Source organism: Schistocerca piceifrons, chromosome 5 (genome assembly GCF_021461385.2).
Source record: "Schistocerca piceifrons isolate TAMUIC-IGC-003096 chromosome 5, iqSchPice1.1, whole genome shotgun sequence".
In the NCBI taxonomy this organism is placed as follows: domain Eukaryota; kingdom Metazoa; phylum Arthropoda; class Insecta; order Orthoptera; family Acrididae; genus Schistocerca; species Schistocerca piceifrons.
In genome coordinates this window covers 605,492,926-605,515,937 of record NC_060142.1, presented here as the reverse complement: position 1 = coordinate 605,515,937, position 23,012 = coordinate 605,492,926, and the positions used below count along the sequence as shown (strand labels likewise).

At 40.8% G+C, this 23,012-nt stretch overlaps 1 protein-coding gene across 1 annotated transcript in view; it reads left to right on the top strand.

Annotated features, from left to right (window-relative positions):
* Positions 1-23,012, top strand: part of LOC124799163 (igLON family member 5-like) — a gene marked incomplete at its 5' end in the record, with an annotated part of 186,819 nt that overhangs the window by 70,051 nt on the left and 93,756 nt on the right. The window lies entirely within an intron of this gene.

The window sequence follows — 23,012 nt, the reverse complement described above, 5'->3', positions numbered from 1 at the left end:
AACAGCAGCAAAAAATGGTATAACAGGTGTAGGATTCGTCATGAATAGGAAGGTAGGGCAGAGGGTGTGTGACTGTGAACAGCTCAGTGACCGGGTTGTTCTAATCAGAATCGACAGCAGACCAACACCGACAACGATAGTTCAGGTATACATGCCGACGTCGCAAGCTTAAGATGAACAGATAGAGAAAGTGTATGAGGATATTGAAAGGGTAATGCAGTATGTAAAGGGGGACGAAAATCTAATACTCATGGGCGACTGGAATGCAGTTGTAGGGGAAGGAGTAGAAGAAAAGGTTACAGGAGAATATGGGCTTGGGACAAGGAATGAAAGAGGAGAAAGACTAATTGAGTTCTGTAACAAGTTTCAGCTATTAATAGCGCATACCCTGTTCAAGAATCACAAGAGGAGGAGGTATGCTTGGAAAAGGCCGGGAGATACGGGAAGATTTCAATTAGATTACATCATGGTCAGACAGAGATTCCGAAATCAGATACTGGTTTGTAAGGCTTACCCAGGAGCAGATATAGACTCAGATCACAATATAGTAGTGATGAAGAGTAGGCTGAAGTTCAAGACATTAGTCGGGATGAATCAATACGCAAAGAAGTGGGATACGGAAGTACTAAGGAATGACGAGATACGTTTGAAGTTCTCAAGCGCTATAGATACAGCAATAAGGAATAGCGCAGTAGGAAGTACTGTCGAAGAGGAATAGACATCTCCAAAAAGGGCCATCACGGAAGTTGGGAAGGAAAACATAGGTACAAAGAATGTAGCTGCAAAGAAACCATGGGTAACAGAAGAAATACTTCAGTTGATTGATGAAAGGAGGAAGTACAATTATGTTCCGGGAAAATCAGGAATACAGAAATACAAGTCGCTGAGGAATGAAATAAATAGGAAGTGCAGGGAAGCTAGGACCGAATGGCTGCAGTAAAAATCTGAAGACATCGAAAACGATATGATTGTCGGAAGGACAGACTCAGAATACAGAAAAGTCAAAACAACCTTTGGTGGCATTAAAAGCAACGGTGGTAACATTAAGAGTGCTACGGGAATTCCACTGTTAAATGCAGAGGAGAGAGCTGATAGGTGGAAAGAATACATTGAAAGTCTCTATGAGGGTGAAGATTTGTCTGATGTGATAGAAGAAGAAACAGGAGTCGATTTAGAAGAGATAGGGGATCCAGTATTAGAATCGGAATTTAAAAGAGCTTTGGAGAACTTACGGTCAAATAAGGCAGAAGGGATAATAACATTCCATCAGAATTTCTAAAATCATTGGGGGAAGTGGCAACAATACGACTATTCACGTTGGTGTGTAGAATATATGAGTCTGGCGATATACCATCTGAGTTTCGGAGAAGCATCATCCACACAATTCCGAACACGGTAAGAGCCGAAAAGTGCGAGAATTATCGCACAACCAGCTTAACAGCTCATGCATCGAAGCTGCTTACAAGAACAATATACAGAAGAATGGAAAAGAAAATTGAGGACGATCAGTTTGGCTTTAGGAAAAGTAAAGGGACGAGAGAGGCAATTCTGACGTTACGGCTAATTATGGAAGCAAGGCTAAAGAAAAATCTAGACACTTTCATATGATTTGTCGACCTGAAAAAAGCTTTCGACAATATAAAATGGTGCAAGCTGTTCGCGATTCTGAAAAAAGTTGGGGTAAGCTATAGGGAGAGACGGGTCATATACAATATGTACAACAACCAAGAGGGAGTAATAAGAGTGTACTATCAAGAACGGTGTGCTCGCATTAAGAAGGGTGTAAGACAAGGCTTTAGCCTTTCGCCCCTACTCTTCAATCTGTACATCGAGGAAGCAATGATGGAAATAAAAGAAAGGTTCAGGAGTGGAATTAAAATACAAGGTGAAAGGATATCAATGATACGATTCGATGATGACATTTATATCCTGAGTGAAAGTGAAGAAGAATTAAATGATTTTCTGAACGGAATAAACAGTCTAATGAGTACACAGTATGGTTTGAGAGTAAATCAGAGAAAGACGAAGGTAATGAGAAGTAGCAGAAATGAGAACAGCGAGAAACTTAACATCAGGATTGATGGTCGCGAAGTCAATGAAGTTAAGGTATTCTGTTACCTAGGCAGTAAAATAACGAATGACGGACGGAGCAAGGAGGACATCAAAAGCAGACTCGCTATGGCCAAAAAATCATTACTTGCCAAGAGAAGTCTACTAATATCAAATAGCGGCCTTCATTTGAGGAAGAAATTTCTGAGGATGTACGTCTGGAGTACAGCATTGTATGGTAGTGAAACATGGACTGTGGGAAAACCGGAACAGAAGAGAATCGAAGCATTCGAGATGTGGTGCTATAGACGAATGTTGAAAATTAGGTGGATGATAAGGTAAGGAATGAGGAGGTTCTACGCAGAATCGGAAAGGTAAGCAAAATGTGGAAAACACTAATAAGGAGAAGGGACAGGATGATAGGACATCTGCTAAGACGTGAGGGAATGACTTCCATGATACTAGAGGGAGCTGCTGAGGGCAAAAACTGTAGAGGAAGACAGAGATTGGAATACGTCAAGCAAATAATTGAGAACGTAGGTTGCAAGTGCTACTCTGAGATGAAGAGGTTAGCACAGGAAAGGATTTCGTGGCGGGCCGCATCAAACTAGTCAGTTGACAGATGACCAAAAAAAAAAAAAAAAAAATTCGGCTGCAGATGGCCTGCAGATGGCCTGCAGATGGCGATGATGCCAAAATAGGGCTCCTGATCGCATAAAATTTCTAGCAATTAATGATTATAGCAGAATTGTGGTACAATACCGTTTTTTCTTTTATTATTTCATTGGAAGACACCTATCATGCTGCGGGCCCCAGAGGAAAAAAATCGATAGAGAATAATCTGATAAACACTCTCTGCAAGTCTCCTATCATCAGTAGATTATACGTATGTATAGAGGGGATTAGATTTGGAAATGAGACACTTAGAGTAGTAGATGAGTTTTGCTGTTTGGGGAGAAAAATAACTAATGATGGCCGAAGTAGAGAGAATATAAAATGTCGACTGGCAATGGCAAGGAAATCATTTCTAAGAAAGAGAAATTTATTAACGTCGAGTATAGATTTAAATGTCAGGAAGTAGTTTCTCAAAGTATTTGTGTGGAGTGTAGCCATGCATGGAAGCGAAATATGGACGATAAATAGTTTGGACAAGAAGAGAATAGAAGCTTTTGGAATGTGGTGCTACAGCAGAATGCTGAAGATTAGATGGGTATACCACGTAACTAATGGGGTACTGACTGAGATTGGGGAGAAGAGAAACTTGTGGCACAACTTGACTACAAGAAGAGACCGGTTGGTAGGACATGTTATGAGGCATCAAGCGATCACCAATTCAGTATTTGAGGGCAGCATGGAGGGTATAAATCATAGGGGGAGACCAAGAGATGAATACACTAAGCAGATTCAGAAGGATGTATGTTGCAGTAGATACTGGGAGATGAAGAAGCTTTCACAGGATAGAGTAGCATGGAGAGCTACATCAAACCAGTCCCTGGACTGAAGAATACAACAAAAACAATAACATCATACCGATATGAAAGAAGACCACGATTTTTTCTATTACTGTTGATGACGTTTAAAATATGTCTGATCTGCTAATTTCTCTTGCAGTATCGATCTGAATAGCAGTCCACTTGTGAACTGTTCCAAATTAAAAAAACAGTCAGAAATATTTCCGTGGAAATATACTACATAATTATACAATTAGCTTCATTGAAAGTTATTGTAGAACTGTTGATTTTGGTCAAGGTGTGTTATTTATATACGAAGGCCTTGAGTTTGGTTCACTACCTTTTTATTCGTGGTTTTCATTCACTTATCACATCTTTTAGAACCGTGCAATTATTTTAACTTGATGAAGTCCAGTGCTATTCATAAATAAGGTTTTACAAAGGGAAAGCATAATTTCTTTCCACAGTCAATTGAGAACTGCTAAACAAAACGTCTTGGAAGCTAACTGCAGGTGGTAGCTACTTTATAAAGTGAAATAAAAGAAAATCGTAAAATCAATAATTATCCATAACTGTTTCACGAAATCATTTGCCAAATGTAGAATGAAGATATTGTAATTATCAGGCCCTAGGCGAAAGACTGAATTTTCGTTGATTCAGGTGCGTAACCTAAAGACCATCATAATAAGGGTTGGAATAATTTTATGGAAAACCACATGGAAGGTGGACCCACATTTTCGTAATTTGTCATTTCGTGGAATACACTGTCTTGCTTAACAACTGTTATCATTTTTACAAATTAAAAACATTGTCATAAATGAAAGATAATGCTCATTATGGTTTAAAGAATTTGAACAGGATCAATTGATTCACAAAAATTTTGAAGTTTTATAACATTAAGAACAGGTCTGAAAATGAGGAATATACATCTGCCCCAAATGCAAGACGTGACTGCCAGCTGGTTAAACAAACCAAGATTTACCAGTAAAATGGATTACTAATGACTGCCTCTAAAACTACTAACAATTTTCAAGCATGAATAAAATTTTAAACAAATAGACAACACCCACCAAAAATACGGCAAGTATAACAAGTTACGCCCATGGTTATGACTGTTGGAAAGCTCTTAACAGTTTATGAATCTTAATAAAATCCTTTAAGCAATAAACTACACAAACCCCAAAAATACAATAAAAGCTGGGAAAGAACACAATTTAAACGTGACTCACAGCTGGTACGCATCAGCAGAAACATTAATAATAGCCCTTAAACAAATACGCAACACCTAAAATAAAGTAAAATATGGCTAATTACAGCAGACGGCTGTCACAGCCAATAGGTAACAAGCAAACAAGTTTGACAATGAAGGAAGTCCGGTAATGCCAGTGGATAACAAAGGAAAAACACAACAGTTAATACTCATAAGAAAGGGCTTTAAATCGACACACTCCAGAACTAGCAGTAAGGCTGCAAAGTTTAAACAGGTAGTTCAAGATCAAATACTGGGACAAGGAACTTCTGACTTGCAGAACACGCTTTAAGGCTTATGTGCTTGCTGAACTGACAGCACTGAGTAGGTCAAGAGTTCTGGAATTAATTGGCGTCACTCCACGTGGCACGTATCAGAAGATAAAGTGTAATTAACTTGAGCCAATATGAGGCAGTTGGTAGAGGTGCCTCATCGAAGACCAAACTAGAAAACGGAAGTACCGCCACAGCAGAAAGAAAACACGTCTCTCCTCCGTGGCCAGGAAACAGGAATGCGCCGTCTACTGCTAGAACTGCACTAGCAACACACATCAGAAGGGAACAGTATTCTGCACCAAGTAAGGTTACAAACGAGAATGTTGACGATGTAGGCAATATTAACATATTCTAGGGGCGACTACAGATACGAATTTCAGACTTCAAAAATGGCAAAGTAAACATCAGCGCCTTCACACCAAGTTATTAGGGATTACACGAATATAAGAAAAATGCCTTGCCTTCGACACAGACAGCGTTGCAATTTGTTTCATCAATTCAATTTAGAACAGAGAATGCTCGTACTCTTGCATGGAATATGGCCTGGGCCAACAAATTATTGTCTGTTACTCTGATCGGTGACCGCCCACGCAATCACTCAGAGGTGTGTTAATATGCAATAAGAACCAGTTCCACATTAACACAGACGTGGCCTTACGATAACAAGTACCAATGTAAAACAACACTGAACTCTATTCAGGTGTGAACTAGCTGAGACTTCCAGGATTTCAAGTCGGGGTTTTATTGCTTCCAATCCGTACAGATGATTTTCCAGGTACCATAAAATTTAGTCTTTGACATTTAGTCTGGTTCTTGCTGACTAGACTGCATGTGGCGTTCCTTGCTCTTCCCACAACTCGCCGCTAGCAGTCCTTACTACAGCCGGCAAAGTTTGCCTCCGACTGATTTAACCACTCGCCGCTTCTCGAGGCCCGTACCGGACTTTGGGAGTCCTCCAGAACCAACAACTTGCCAGCCACGTGACCTCCACCAATCTGCCAGTACCAGGGCCCGCCAAAAACCAACAACACACCCGTCGACGAAAGACCCTATCCCGCGACACACGATCTGGATCGATTTCGAAAGCCCAAATAGCTAGTAGCGCAAGCGGAGCGCCATGCCCGCCGGAGTTAAAGCCTCCAAGACTCATAGACTATTACCACATTCAGAAACCAAGTGTTAGAACAGGGATACAGCATAATAACTTACTTAGGAATGAAATAAGGAGGTCGGTTCTAGTGTAACACTACGCTACTGCGCACGATACTTATTAAAGCCTGTACCATGGTAAGTTGACGGGCTTCACCTTATAAGAAAGGATTTTGGTATATATGTTGACCGAGTATACCAGGATGGAGGCAAAATCAGACTTTCACCCACTCAGTAACAACAATGATACGTCAAGCAAGTCTGAAACACGTTAGGACGGACAAGAAACAACACAGCAGATGCTACCAATTTGTTAATAAAACGGTCGCCAGCCTAATTAGGCATTAATTGATTTTCTTCCCTGTACAAGTTGAAGTACGTGTATGCAAAACAACACGTAATAACACTGCATAATATGGTAAATTTTAGAACCAGAGAATCTACTGAACTAATAATTTAACTTTCTGTACTAATATGAACAAGCCATAAATACACAACAATACACTATAATGTTCACTACAAACTTCGTACAGTCTATTGATCTGATTAAAATCGGGCATAGGTTACCCTAGAAATAGCACTTTCGAAACACACATACAATGTCAATTTTTAAAAGGTAAAACACTAATAACTTTTGGTTTTATCTTGACTTTAACTTTGCTGGTCAAATCAGTTCAGTACATTTCAGAATTTACATGAATAGAAAAGAAAAGGGGGGGGGGGGACCCTGAAACTGTTATGATCACTGTACTGAAATTTTTGATTATCAAAATCGTTAAGCACTCAAGATATCCAATATGAGTTACTACTCTTTTTATCTTATTTCTTGCTCATTTAACTACCATTATTTTTGTCTCAAATTAATTAGCCTTCATTACTAAACCAATTTCAACATAATCTTCCAACTTTTTCAGACCTATAACTTCATTCTAACATAGATAGGTCTGCAGGTAATTATTATTAACATAGACTTTAAATCTTCATCTCGGGACACTCGGATTGCACAACATGCGGAAAGGATCCTGTCTAGGTTAGTGATGAGGATAATTAAATGATAGGACAGTTCTGGTAAATGTTGTTATTGAACAGTAAGGAAGAAAAGTAACACTGGTCCACACGAATACAGTACTAAAAGATTCAACCTGTTCGTATCGATGCGGTGGTTGGCGGGCGGCGAGATGGCGAGGCGCAGAGCACACATACAATCACAGCTATGGCTCTTGATGTATCGGCACTTTACCTCTTCATAGCGTCGCAATATTTTTCCATTTAGTGCCTATGTAATTTTGCCATGCTGTATAGTCGTCGGAAACGGCACATCCGAGGCTCAATGAAACTACGTCTTCCAGGAGAGCCTCCTCGATCCAGAACGTGTTACTTAGCCCGATGCCCAACTCCGACTACTACTGCTGAGCCCGGTATGCCGTGCAGCGCCCGTGTGCATTTTCCCGCGCTCGCCTGCCATCCACCTTTTACCGCTCCCCTACAAACAGGGTATTCACCAGAGGTTTTGCATTCTACATATCCTAATACACTGCCTACGTATGGACCAGGCACACAATTACAACTTTGACATCTTACAATAGTTTCAACGTTTCTTACATTTCAGTTCTGTTATAACACTGCTTGAAACTGGACATAAATATTAATATTCACATCGAAATTTGTTTACAGTTTCTTTTAACATAATGGCAAGAAAAGAAAAAGAAATAAAAGAACATTGATTACACTAATTTATCGAAAATCAGAAGAAAAAATTATTATATGTACAATAGTATAGCGTTGGTGTTGTTACACTAGGCGCTACAGTCAGGAACCGCGCGACCGCTACGGCCGCAGGTTCGAATCCTGCCTCGGGCATGGATGTGTGTGATGTCCTTATGTTAGTTAGGTTTAAGTAGTTCTAAGTTCTAGGGGACTGATGACCTCAGAAGTTGAGTCCCATAGTGCTCAGAGCCATTTGAACCATTTGAAATAAGCAGGTACTGTAGGGACATTATGGCAAAATGACTAAATTACTGAAAGAGTAATGTTCGTTGAAAGACTTATTGAGTGCATAGACAATGAAAAATAAATTACGATGCTATTGAAAACAAGAGCGCCTACATTAGAAATGCAATTGAAATTTCACTGCTCGACGCCAAGGGTCGAACGGAAACGGAAATGTATGAAGTGTTGTTTGAAAGCCACTACGGTGACGTCTTCCCTGATACGACAGAGCTAACGGGAGTCGATATGGGACATGTATGATATCCAGTTGTTGGCAACCAAACGTCTTTTCCAGTTTATGTGTAGTATCTTTTTGACTGGAGACGTAATAACCGATTTTCTGAAAAATATCCGCACAATTATGAAGACAGCAATGGTAACTATGTGCGAGACCTAACGAACAATCAGGTTGACATTTCGTACATTCAAGCTGCTGAGATAAATATTATTGAGGAGACTGGAAAAGAAAATTTGAAGATCTCTGAGCTGATGATAACATAAAGAATCCACAGAGCCATTTTGACGTTGCACTTTCTAACGGAAGCTAGAATAAAGAAAAATCAAGACTCGTTGATTGGATTTGTGGATACAGAAAAGACGTTCAGCAACGCAAAACGGTGGAAGATGTTCGGCATTATGAGAAAATACGGATACATGAAAGGGGAAGCCCACAAGGCTACCACATGGACGCCGGGCACTTCGTGTCGCCTTCGACGTCGGCGTTCGTCGCACGACTACATACGACGCAAGTCACTCTGCATCCACTATAGGGAAGAGCGGTTACCGATCAACCGAGCATGAAGACTGCACAGGCGCAGCCTTTTACGTGTGCGATCGCCAACCAACGAGTTCTTCCATCATAACTGGGGACAGCTGTGGCCATTTATTGTGTTCCTTATGTAACCATGTACCTTGCATAACAGGCTACCTGACCTCGTCTCTTGATGTCATGGCACAGCAATTTCTGTAACAATAGTTACAGCGATAGAAACCATTGGAACGATTGATGTCCGTGTCAGTCTCTCAGTCGTCAGCTACTAATCTGCCACTGTTCTCTCTTCGCGAAAGGAGAGCAGAAGTGTTGAAATCATACGAGAAGGGCCTCCAGCAGACCTTTGCCGAACTCCACGTAACCTATCCACCCATGGTAAAATCACTTTTCGTCTTATAGGTGTCAACCTGTTTGTATCAGCTTTTGAGCAAGTTGGTCCCTCTCACAGAACGGGCACACTTGACCTTTGACGAAATTTATGCGCTATTAACCACCTACTTAACACCGACACTGCCATGCAATTACAGTCCATGTGGAAGTTTCAGTGCCGTAAATAGCCATTTCAGTCATTCAACACGTGGGCGGCTGAACTACAGGGACTCAGTACGAGATGCCATTTTGTGACTATGGAAAATACACTGTGATCAAAAGCATCCGGAAACCCCAAAAACCATAGGTTTTCCATATTAGGTGCATTGTGCTGCCACCAACTGCCAGGTACCCCATATCAGCGACCTTAGTAGGCATTAGACATCTAGAGAGAGAGAGAGCTCAATGGGGCGCTCCGAGGAACTCACGGACTTCCCCACCTTCACCGTGAAGTAATTTCAAATTATGGCGGGAAAAATTGAAGTCTGAAATTCCTCCTTACACCGACCTGTACCCTCCCACTATCTTCTGCTCCCAGCACCAATCCCCCGTCCTGTTCACTCCTCCTGCCCTTTCCTTCCGCCACTCCAAGCCACAGCAGTTACACTACCCTATCCCTTCCTATGTAACGCCCCTTTCTTCGAAACAGGACAGTCTTAGAGCTTCGAAGCCAGTCTTGTCACACATATTTAGCTCTCCCAGTAACAGCTCAGCGCTTTACTACCATAAAAATGAAACAGCAAATCAATCAGTTTCATAGGACAAGCGGGGTGTGGGACATAATACACCATTCTCGTCCAGTCATGATGTAAAGTGCGTAGCTGTATGTCTTGCAGATTTTAACAGATGTGTACTTTGATTCACTCCAAGCAATCAAATACCTATATGCATGCTCTTACAACGTAAAACTGGAATTGTGTATCCTGTCAAACTTCAGCAACTTCGCAAATGCTTTATTTCCTATTCATCATGTGAATAATGAATTACATATTTCTTCGGCTATTTAGTTTCATACAACGTGATTCAGCTGCCCCTAACCATATGTTGTTTACAACACAAAACACATTCAAAAACGACGTGCGAATGTTTATATTCTCACTAGCTACGCGAAAACTATAACCCAACTAAAAAAAATGAACAGAACCTCTTTGTAGGACATTTAGTGCAGTTAAATTTTGTACTGGGATACGTTTTCGATGGAGACCACGGTTTCCGAGTTATTCTAGAAAAACGCGTTTGAAGGTCACTTTTCTAGGTTTCTACTGAATAATTCGAAAACTGCAGCCTCTAGCGAAAACGTGTCCAAGCATAAAATTTAACCACGTTAAAAAATCCTGTTCATGATTTCTGCAGGTCTATGAGTTTGCACCTGGCAAGTGAGATGACATGAAAATCTTGCACGTGTTATTTGGAGTTATTACGAGTTGCATAATACCCGTGTGCAGAGTAGCTGAATCTCTCTGCATAGTTCTGTGTAGTAGAAATTTCCTCCGAAATGTCACGACAAACAATCTTCCAGCAGATACAGTCTCGGATTTGCATCTTTAACTGCTAAGAGTTTTTAATACCTCAATATACTGGATTGGGGTGAGATTCTTTTTGGAAACCATTGACTCTGAATTTAGCTATTAGCGGTTCTAGTATCTTGGACATATTACAACGGAAGACAAAACGCTGTTATGCTTCACTTCTGTAGGCCTCATATTAATTGTTCTAGATTTTGTGTGCACTAACTAAATTACTAGATCCTGCACCACATCAGTAGATTCTGCACAATATCAGCCCATTTCAGATAATCTTTTGCTGTGAAATATTTCAGCATTACGCCTTTAGGACTTCTCCTGAATCCATCCACATCTGAAGGTATAAAAATATAAATTGATGGGTTGTAGTTAATATTAAGCCCAGGGGTACAAATGGTGGGGGTCCCTTGAACTGTATTTCGCTTCTCGTTCTTGACGTGCGTCCTGTCCGCACCAGGTACCTGATGCAGTATTGTTCTGCTCCACACTGCTGCTTGCTTGCCGGAAATTATGAATCTAAATATGTAAGCGGGTTTAGGGGAGCCACTCAACTTCAAACACAACACAGTCCTTCAACTGGTATGAACAACTATATTCTAAGACGATAAAAGAAAATCGCAGGTTCACTGTTTACATTCTATGTCGTAAGTGTTTATCCAAATTAATGGATTATTACCTGTCCACAATATCACTCTGACGAGCGTACGCGTAACCATCGCGGCGGGACTGATTGTTGATGGGGCGGAACACGATGACCGAACGCCCGTTCTCACGCTCGCTTATCGACACTGGCACTTAAATGCTCTCTTTTGTGGTGAATAGTATTACTGAGTCACATTAGTTCATTCTGAGAGACCGAACACGGTACGGATGGTCGATGTACGGTGCGACACGCAACGGGGGGATACGGAAATCCGTTATTGGCGGCACTGCTCATTTTTAATTAAATCATTACGCTTCTTCCTCTGAATCACTTCCCTATTTCATCACTTTCCTGTAATAGCACTTCCAGCAACACTTGAACTTCCATAATAACAATGCCTCTCACATGCAGAGCCACCCACAACACAACACAACATAACAGTTCCGTGCCCGGTGCTCGACTCTGCAGACGCGGCTGCCCGCAAAGATACTCCGCAACTAATCAAGCGATATGACATTACGCTTACAGTTAGCTTCTTGAAATGAGTAGTGGAATTTGTTACTTACGTCTATAATTCGCAATCTATTACTACATTATTACATTTGTTAAATGCAACTGCAACCTTACTACCAGTTTTAATATTTAGAGCGGCGATTCACTTGTACTTGAAGTACGCCTCAGTTATCGTTTTTAAGTATTTACTCCTCGAATTGTATTTGTAATATGTGAGCAGGTAACTAAATCGAACTGATAAAGGTCGCCAATTCCTTTGGTGATAACTGCTCTCCTCCGACAAATATTACATGCTGCGCTGTGGGCATCATCATCTATTACCGTTTGGATATTGATTATAATGAGGACAAGGGTTAGTTCTGTCGGAAACATGAGTAAGAATATATCACTATGTTGACATTCCTCTGTTCAGTAGAACAGAAACGTGCATTCTACTATTCTTGTCAAATGGCAAATCTTTCGAGTGATAATGACACTGTTACATCACATTTCAACTCAGCAGTCAACACCCATTTGCATTGGTAGTGCAGGAAGTGAACGGCATCTCTTGTCCTCAGTGATACACACATCGTGTTCTGGAAACAAATCGTTAACTCACCTCCCTTCCTACTAAAACTTCACGATCACTCGAGATTCTGGTTTTATAACTAACCATAAACCATTCAGTGAGGTTTCATATGATACGTTGGCAGAGCCAATACTGTGAATGATATGATTTTCCATTAACCGTTTTGCTGAAGTCATATCCGGGACTTAATAAAGTGCATTGCGATGAAGAAGGAATTAATCAGATATCTACACTACTGTGACCACGAATGTAGGTTCCTTCAGAACAAATGAATTTTCTGTGGTTAGGAATCCTTAGCAAGCAAAGTGGGTGGTGTTCATGTTCCTAGAGAGAAAAGAAGCAGTGATAAATATTACACATCGCCAAAATATTAAAAGTTCCTCCTCAATCACGAGAAAAGTTTCCCTGGAGTAAGTTGTCTGCCTCCTAAACACGCGCACGACTGTAAGGAGAAGACATCCGAGACGATAGTACGGTCGCTATCTAGACACAGATTATACAAGTGTCTTAGGAGAAATGGTCAGTACTCTGGGATATGACAGGAAAGATCATTTGCAGCAAAAATCTTCATATCGATGTGTGCCATATTCTCAATGGTTTCCGAGATAGAATACGTTTAGTATTCATTGTTATTTATTTTCTGTATTGTTCAATACATTGTGAGTTTCACACAAGTACCCATGTAGAAAACATTTCAACAAGTATTTTAAGACGCATGAATTGAAAAATACTATAAGCATTATCTTTCACGTCCCATTACAGTTGTACAGTTCACAATAAGTGTCTCCAGGTCACACCGTCAGGTTCAATGCGTTTGTATACTTTCGGGACAACAAGTTGTGCTGCTGGTCCCAATGCATCTTAATGTTCCCCAGTGAGATTAGCAGCGTAAGGTCAGATAATAGTACTATCTTGACGAATCCACCGATTAGGATAAGTGTGGATAAGATGTCTCCTTACACATCTAGTAAGATGTGGAATTGTTCTATTACTCTGCAAGAGCATGACTAAAGGAACCTCTTGTTGGTGTTCAAGAAAGGAAAGTGCATGTACCTCTACCTCGCCATTAGCCTTTCTGATATGAATGGACGTGTCAACATGTTACTGATCATACCGCACTAAACACTGATTGGAAAACGAACTTTGAAACTGGTCTCTACTGTAACGTGTGGATTTTCCTGCAATTATGCATAATTATCGTGACTGATTCTGATCCACGTGAATGCAGCTTCATCAGTGGTAAGTATTAATGGAAGCAAGTGATTAATTTAACCAGTGAGTCAGTTTGTGTGGCTTAGTCGTCACTGCGAAGATGATTGATAGGCAGTATGGGAAATGGAAGTTTTCTCTTGTAATGTGTGGCATACACGTGTTCATTGGACATGGATACGTACAGAAATCTGTCGTGCGCTGGTGGTAGGGCTACGCTGCACCATATGAACAATGTGTTGCTGTTCCTCTGAGGCCGTTGTACTACACACTCAGAGGGACTATGGGAACTTGCAAGAATACCTGTTTCACGCAATGTGCTGAAAACCTGTTAAACGCTCTACGATCACGAATTCGACATATCGGAACGAGCCAATCATTTTTGACAGCAGCAGGAGCACTAGCTGAAGCCATGAATATACACCACAATCTGCATATTCTTCATTAGTGTACATGAGTGGAATTTTAGCGAGCGTAATATAAAACACAGTTAACCAATCCTACTGATACATTCTCAGTTCTTCGCCGCACATCCCTCACAACAAACTACACATAACTTCGTATTTAACAGCCTGTTTAAATAACAGAAAGACATCCCGAGGAAAGGAATTGAAGGGAACGAGGTAGTTTGGGCTAGAATAAATTGTCAAAGAGGTTGGTTGGATAATATACAAATGTGCGCGCCACTAGTACAAGAAATATATGTACATCGTCTGTCTCTGGAACCATTAGCAATAGAGCATAGGTCCATCTAAAGCTTTTTACTTCAAATGAATGGTCCTATCATGTACATGAATATTGATCATACATCTTGGAACATCCTGCATACGGCTTCAAACATGCTTGCCATCAACAGGCAGCAATGAAATTCGTTGTCATGATTCGCGACTATTCCTTTCCGCTCTTCGAGGAATGAGCGTTAGCTGATGAAGCTGTACGAGTTCCATGAATGCTGAAAAAGTACTACAGACGTGGCGTAAATGACTAGACCGAGATGTGGGAAGAAAATCCTTACCGATTGATATTGTCCTTGGATTCATACTACATAATATCTTTCAGAATACAACTCAGTCGTCAACTGGACAAGTATTTTTATTTACTTTTACTGGTTTCGACATACCGATTTGTCATCTTCAGAAGCTTACTATAGATTTGGCAGATATCTACATCTTCTTTCCGGAAGGGTAATGTAGCGGTAAGTTCAAAAAAGTCACGTACAGGAAGTTGTAAGTAGATGAATGGCGAACAATAATTTCACTTAACGAGGGTTTATTCAGCACTTGCACATACAACAGCGCAGAGCGAACTGCCTCCGGTCAGAACACATACGGTATATATACAGCAACAGAACATTCCAGTACAATACTTCTTGCCATTCGTGGATAATTCTTGAATGTATTCGAACCGAAAATAGAAATTAGTTTCTAACGGTTCAGGCGAGTTTAGAACTCATGACCCTCCACGCAACAATCCAGTATCATAACCAGTAGACTACAGCGACTGCGCTACTCGGCTTCTTCTGCGACAATATCTGTGTATATGTCAATGTGTCTTCTGTGAAGAAGATATCGATCTTCACTGAACCAATATTAAACACGTGGAAGATGAAAAATTAATTTCTGGAAACTAGTAAAGTGAAATAAAGGTATCTGTGCAACAGATGACTGAATTTTACTCTGAAATATATACTATAGTTGCTGAAAAATGTCAGCTATAAATAGGAAAGTGCGTGAGATCTCCTGTGTAACATGGACATTTCTTTACTGATACAATTACTGCTGATACTTCTTTCAAATATGCTATCAAATAGTATATAGCTTTAAGAGAAAAAGAAATCGTCTTTGTAAATATTAAAACAACTGGGTGCGCAGAGAGCAAATCTCATCCAGGAACTGATCTTTTTGCCACAGAGAGACAAGTATCAAATCGATCGAGTCCATCGAATAACAACAACGTCCAGCTCATTACTAATGGCTGATTTGGAGAAGGCAATCGGTCCTCGTACCTTTGCATTTCGCATCCATCGGAGAGGATAAATTAAATCATCTGAACATTGATGAAGTTAGCGTGACACGCTGTGGGTGAGCCAGTGATGCAGGCATCATAAGTTGTGGGTGAAAGTAGGTTCACGAAAAACTTACGTATGTTGAAATAAGACTGTATATAAAACTGAATTTCATGAAAAACTATTACTGCTCTATATCACGAACTTTCATAAGTACGGTATTTCTTTTTTTCATATACTTGTGTAAATAACAGTATTAGACGCCTTTTCACCAGTTTGTTGAATATGTCATATCTGGGACAAAATCATGACCAACAGGAAAGTGTACTGTCGTATTTCTTAGGAAAGAAGATCTCGTTTGCATTTTAATTCTAATATCAATCATCTTCATATGAACAAATGATAACTGACAAGTGCAGACCATTCCTACATTCGGGTAGTATTCTTCGTGCTATAATCGACTGAATAGTTCTTTTCGGGAAACTTGGACGAATTCAGATACGCATTCAACTTTATCAGTGTTGAACCGAACAGCTGTATATGCCGTAATCGTTGCAGATCCAATTTCTTTTACAAAAAAATTTTCTGACTTACTGTTTCCTTTTCATAAAGAGATTAGCTCTCTCTTCAATACTATAAATTTTGTTATATCCGAGCCCATTAGTTTCCACTAACATTATGGTGTTGGTGTCTACTTCATCTGAGATAATAAATGCAGTATCTCGTCTGCTGCTTGTTAGAACCAGATCTTGGAGAGCGTTAAGATAAATTTCTTGTAATCCTCTTCGAACCGAAGTTTCATACTAAGCGGGATGCAGGAGCTGAAACGCCCATCATTATCTGCAAATTCATTTCATATCTCGTTCCCCAATCACCATTTTCCAATGCGATTTCTTCACTTGCCTAATAAGATGCATATTCTTTCATTAGTGTTCGATTTCCTAGATTTCACACGTGACCAATAATATGGTTATTCAAATTATGCTCATTTTCGGAAAACAAATGTAGAGGTGGGTTGATTTGCGGGAGGGGACCAAGCAGCGAGGTCATCTGTCCCAGCGGATTAGGGAAGGATGGGGAAGAAAGTCGGTCGTGCCCTTTCGAAGGAACCATCCCGGCATTTGCCGGGAGTGTTTTAGAGGCATCACAGAAAACCTAAATAAGGATGACCGGCTGCGGGTTTGAACCGCCGTCCTCCCGAGTGCGAGTCCAGTTTGCTAACCACTGCGCCACCTCCCTTGATCAAGTGTAGAGCATAATGTTGATTTAAGTCATTGTCAGTAGCTTTCAGCACTCTTGTTTCATCGAGAAGCCTTCCTTCAATAGACGGACGACTCTCTCTAGAAGGCAGTTCAACTTCTTCACCCGACAAGTGTAGAATGAAAGGGCACAGAAAATGATAGTAGTAATTCTAACACCATGTACTGCAGTGATTATAGTATTTGTCGACTCTGAAAATTTAGCTCAATTTCACCTTCACATTATTAGTCTTCTTTTTCGAACGAAATACACTTCTATGTTAAGGTAGTCTTCCTTAATTGTAATAGGGCAGATATTTCTTCACCATGAAAATACATAAGATTTTCATTTTGATACCTGCACAGTCTTATATCCAGGTTGTACTGCAGGCTAGAAGTGAACTGTAGGAGCAGTATTGAAGAATGAACCTCCAGAACTGTTACACTCAACACTTACGCCGTTAACATTCTGAATATCTACTGGCTTCTCTGCAGACTTTACGGTTTCTTTTTCGATTACATTTCCCTGAAAACTTGGTATGACCTTATATTGCTATCCAGCTTTAAATCAACATATTCAAAGGACTGTCAATTGAGAACGAGAAAGATGGGAAAAAAACTATTCTTTATTTCAGAACTAATCACCGTAAAAATCTGACATTTGCTATCACAAACGCTAGATGTCTATTGTTTCGCATGAGAAGCAATTGGACGACCTTCCAAGCTCCTCCTGATGTACTACAACTGAGGGAAGGAATAGAGAAATAATTGAACAAATCTACTGTCACAGTGACGTCTCATTTCACACTTCATGGGTGACAATCAAAGGTTATTTAACACTAGTGTCAGAACAGTGATGTCGTCTTGTTAGACCAATGTGTGAACTTACAGCGTTGGACACGCTGAGTAAAAAAAACATTCATTGTATTTTCTTCGTGGAGAAGAAGCTTCACAGTCATTGATTTTGGAAAGTAGATTTTATTGCATGCAAAGAACGATTGGGTTTGTCTGCTTCCAGAGGCCATGGAAGTCACGATTGGTAAATTCCTGTTAGATGTGCGCAGTATAACCTTGAGAGTCACTAAGCACGATGTACGAAGCAGTAAAATTTTATACATGTAATCGTTTGGGGTATATGGCTAGGCAATGCCGAGAGTCGAGATAGCTCATTATTAGATGTAAGAATTAAGTTATTGCATTTTATTTTCTTGTCTTGTGAATGTTAGTTCTCAAAATGATTGTTGTCAAGGAAAGATCTTCGACACCAAGGCTTACAGAACCGGAGGCAATAGGCATATTATTGGAGTAGCTAGCACAATTAATACCGAATAATACAGAAAAGCGTAGATTGGTAGAACTGCGACCGTAACTGTGGGTTTTTGATTTGTCAGTCCAAAGTTTAGCTGCTTCTTTGTTTGCTAAGGCAACGAAGAATGTAGAGGCCCTTGTGGGAGACTTAGGGAATCTGGCTCAGATGGGAGGTTGGTCTGATACGGAGTTACTGAGAGTTGCAAAACTCAGACTAAAAGGGGATCGAAAACTGGAAATTACCGATGGGGGGTGCCACGAACTTGTTAGTCATTTTCGGCCAGGTGTCCGGATACCTTTGATTACATATTGTAGGTGTTCTGTATGGTCTGCTGTAGACTGGTGATTCATGTCCCATTGTTATGTGATCCTATTGTAGGTGTAGCTGGTGATGGCCCTTTTGGAAAATGTAAATCATTTAATATTGTGATGGCCCATCCTTACCCTTGATGACAGCTTCTACTCCCGCAGGCATACGTTCAATCAGGTGTTGGAAGGTTTCTTGGGTAATGGCAGACCATTCTTCACGGAGAGCTGCTCTCAGGAGAGTTATCGAGATCGGTCGATGAGGCCTAGCACCAAATCGGCGTTCCTAAACATCCCAGAGGTGTTCTATAGGATTCAGGTTGGGGCTCTGTGCAGACCAGTCCATTACAAGGATGTTATCGTCGTGTAACTACTCCATCAAATGCCGTGCATTATGAACATGTGCTCGATCGTGTTGAAAGATGTTATCGCCATTCCGGAATTGCTCCTCAACAGTAGGAGTCAAGAAGGTTCTTAAAACATCACTGTAGGCCTGTGCTGTGATAGTGCCATGCAAAACAACCTGGGTTGCAAGCCCTCGCCATGAAAACCATGTCCACACCGTAACACACCGCCTCCGAATTTTAGTGTTGGCACTACACACGCTAGCAGGACGTCCACCGGGCGTTTGTCATACCCACACCCTGCCATCGGATCGCCACATTGGGTACCGTAATCCGTCACTCCACACAACGCTTTTCCACTGTTCAATCGTCCAATGTTTACGCTCCTTATATCAAGCTAGGCGTCGTTTGGAATTTACCGGCGTCATGTGTGGCTTATTAGCAGCCGCTCGACCATGAAATCAAAGTTTTCTCACCTCCCGCCTAACTGTCCTAGTACGAGCATTGGATCCTGATGTAGTCTGGAATTTCTGTGTGATGGTTTGGACAGATGTCCATTTACTAAATATTACGATTCTCTTCAACCGTCAGCGCTTTCTGTCAATCAACAGACGAGGTCGGCCTTTACGCTTTTGTGCTGTACGTGTGCCTTCACGTTTCCACGTCACTATCACATCGGAAAGAGTGGACCTAGGGATGCTTAGGAGTGTGGAAATCTCGCGTACAGACGGATGACACAAGTGACACTCAATCACCTGACCACAAAAGTCCATGAGTTCTGCGGAGCGTCCCATTCTGCTCCCTCACGATGGATAATGACTTGTGAGGTCGCTGATATGGAGTACCTGGCAGCAGATGGGAGCACAATGAACCCAATATGAGGAACGTATGTTTTAGGCAGTGTCTGGATACCTTTGCTCACATAGTGTAGGTACCTGCAATCAATTTTGGAGGAATTTATCGATCAGCAGATGAAAGATGGAATAATTAAACAACGTAACAATTCATGAACAGCAGAAATAGTAGACAAGCAAAAGGAAAAAAAATGGACTGAACACGAAAATATAGATTTTTTTGTGATTACAGATACTTAGATGCGAAAACCAAAACGGATACCTCTTTGCCAAACGTCACAGAAACCTTCGGTCCTTTAGGCCAATACAGGTATTTTTCAACAATGGATTTAAATAATAGCCAGATATAGGTTGCTCCACAGGATCGACACGAAACAGTGGTTTCATGACACTGGGACACTGCCAAAAAAATGCTCCTGTATCGTTTCAGCGATTGTTGTATGGCGTTCTCAGATTTTTTAGACCACGTCAATGCTTAGTGTATCTTGATGACGTAATCCTCTATGGGAGTGAAATGGAACAACATGTGAAGTATTCATAAGGTGGAGAGCAGCGAAGTTACCACTGAGTACGGAAAAATGTCATTTTGGGACTGAAGAGGTAGTATACCTAAGTCATATCATCAGTAGAGATGGGGCTAGGGAAACCCAAGGTTAAATAGATCGCTACGTCAATTTCCTACATCAGAATCTGCAAAGGATTTGCAATCGTTTTTGGCGACCGGCGAACTATTACCGCCGGTTCGTAAAAGGATTTTCGGATATTGCGAGATCGTTGACAAATTGTTAAAACAGGTACTATAATTGTATGGTGAGAAGAGTGCCAACATGGTTTTGAGGAGCTAGAAAAAGCTTTAACGTCAAATCCTACATTTATGTTTCCGTATTTTAATATAGAACTTCTTTTATCATGCGTTGCATCCTGTCATAAACTTGGCTGTGTGCTGTCACAAGAGGAAGAATGCGTAGAACACTAGGTAGCTCATGCATCAAGGAAACAAAATTCCGCAGAAAGAAATTATTCCACAACTGAGAAAGGGATGTTAAACCGTATTTATGGAATGACATATTTCAAATGTTTTCTGTGTGGTGAAAGTTTTAGAGTACTAACAGATTAAAATTTCTGTTGGGGTTAAAGGATCCTTCCTCTTGGTTGACACGATAGGCAGTAAGACTAAGTGAATTCTTTTTATAAGTAACGCACAAACCAGGGACGAAGCATGGAAATGCACATGGCTTAGTTACAAATGTAGCAGTGTTACGTATTCGGGTTGTGAGCATAAGGAATGGCAAGCTGTAAAAAGAGCAGATGGCGAATGTAAGCTGTATTGGCAGAAGCCACAGTTATGCATGCAGGACAGGTTGATATGCAGTGAAACCAAGTTGCAAGCGCAGGTAGCAGAACAGGCGAAGCTAAGGAATAGCGTGTTACAAGAATCTCATGATCGCCTATTATTAGGTCATGGAGGTTGCAGATCTACCAACAATAGAATGGCGGAAAAATATTGGTAGAGGAACACGCACACAGACATACACCAGTATGAATTGCATACAGTGCGCACAGAGATCAGATTTCTGTCGGACGAGAGTACGGTAGCAGAGGTTACATGAACCATCAGCACCATTCGAGTTTCTGGGAATTGATGTTTTAGGTCCATTCAGTAAAACACCTGCAGGAAATAAGTATGCAGTCAGAACTACAGATCTTTTTCTCAATGTGCAAAGATGGTCACAGTGCCAAACCAGCGGGCAGCAACAGTGGCACAAGCTCTAGTGAATAACAGGATAATGAAATTTGGAGTTCCTGAAACAACAATAACTGACAAGGGAACGAACTTCACGTTAAAGCTGTTTAAAGAATTGTGTAAGTTATTGAATGTGACTAACAAGGGGAGGCCGCCAATTGTGAAATTCAGATTCGATTCATACTGCGCATAATAAAAGCTCATGGCCAGAGGTGTAATGTGGCAAAGCACCAAGATGCACTTCTCAGCCGTTGTCGAGAAAATCGACAGTGAAAAGAAACCGTTGCGGTGAACTATTCTCTACGATTTACAATTTCCTGCAGCGTCGTGGCGCAGCGGTAAGCGCTCGGGTTCGTAATCCGAAGGTCGCCGAATCGAATCTCGGGCCATGCAACTTTTTTTTTAGTATTGGTTTTTTTGTAATTCATATATATATATATATATATATATATATATATATATATATATATATATATATATATATAAAATTCCCGGCAACCAGTTGCAGCAATTATGCATATAATAAGTTGTTGAAAGTCGTTTGTCGTGAAAAAACTGGCGACTTCGAACATGATTATGTTTTCCGCAAACAAAGTTGTATTTCACAGATGTTATTAATTGTCTTCATAATGTTTACACGTGTAGTTAACGGAAGACGTAGAAACGATATTCCGAAACGAATACATATAGTGTAAGTCAAACTTTCGAATTAGAGTAGAGACCCCACTATATGTATATATATATATATATATACATATATATATATATATATATATATATATATATATATATTTCTGAATTTCACAATTGGCGGCCTCCCCTGGTAAGTACAGGACGAGCCCTCTCCATCAACAAGGCAATGGAAAAACTTAAGGAGTGCATAGGACAATCGGGAGGACCCTTGGATACTACGTTGACTTACATCAAACTAATTGTTATGTCTATTTGGGTACGTAATCTCTACCTATAACTAAAAACAGCACCCGAATACAGGACTGTCACCATATTAAGTAGTATAAGGTCGTACAGTGCCATCAACATTCGACGTATTGAAAGCGAAGAAAGGAAGACGGGTGAGTCTGTAAAGGAACTTGCCAGAGTGAGTACGGAAATTTTGAATAGAGTACGGAGGGCAAATACACGGAAACTGGACGAACACGAAGAAGCAATGGGCCATACGGCAAGGATAGCACATAACAGAGTTTGTCCGTGGGTGATGCTATCGCCCGCATCTCGTGGTCGTGCGGTAGCGTTCTCGCTTCCCTCGCCCGGGTTCCCGGGTTCGATTCCCGGCGGGGTCAGGGATTTTTCCCGGGTTCGATTCCCGGCGGGGTCAGGGATTTTCTCTGCCTCGTGATGGCTGGGTGTTGTGTGCTGTCCTTAGGTTAGTTAGGTTTAATTAGTTCTAAGTTCTAGGCGACTGATGACCTCAGCAGTTGAGTCGCATAGTGCTC